Source organism: Echinops telfairi, unplaced genomic scaffold (genome assembly GCF_000313985.2).
Source record: "Echinops telfairi isolate 266 unplaced genomic scaffold, ASM31398v2 ScPeMD7_7463;HRSCAF=8501, whole genome shotgun sequence".
NCBI classification, from domain to species: Eukaryota; Metazoa; Chordata; class Mammalia; order Afrosoricida; family Tenrecidae; genus Echinops; species Echinops telfairi.
In genome coordinates this window covers 4308950-4309679 of record NW_022111363.1, presented here as the reverse complement: position 1 = coordinate 4309679, position 730 = coordinate 4308950, and positions in this window count along the sequence as shown.

The window sequence follows — 730 nt, the reverse complement described above, 5'->3', positions numbered from 1 at the left end:
CTCCAGGCCCTCAGTTTCTCACAGACCAGGACTTAAGAGAAATTGATGGCTTTGAATTATGGTGTTGGCAAAGAATCTTGAATATCCCACGAACTGCCAGAAGAACTAGCAAAGTTGTTTAAAAGGACAGTCCGAATAATATGCCTTAAAAGCAAGATCAACCACGCTTGTTATCAGGAGAGACTAAGTCCCCAGTAAATGATATCAAACTTGGTAGAGTGTCATCGAAAAAAAAAGACCATCAAGAAGATAGTTTAACACAATGGCTGCAACAATGGGTTTAAACACAGGAAATACTGTGAGGATGGCAGGGGACCGGGAAATGTTTCTTCTATTGAAGGAGTCAGAACTGACTGATGACCACTATCACCACCAGCACCATGGGTCTACCATTATACTGCGACAAGACTGGTTTGATGCAGATCAAAGATTGCAGCCCTCACTATGGATTACAACTCAATGTCAAGAAGACAAAAATCCTCACATCTGAACCAACAGGTAACAAAATAATAAATGGAGAAAAGGTTGAAGTTGTCAAGCATGTTGTCTCATATGGATCCACAATCAATGCTCCTGGAAGCAGCAATTAAGAGATCAAAACACATTGCACTGGGTAAATCTGCTACATAAGACCTTGTCGGAGTATTGAACAGCAGAGATGTTACTTTGAAGACACTCCCCAAGCCACGGTATTTTCAATTGCCTCATATGCATGAGAAAGTTAGATATT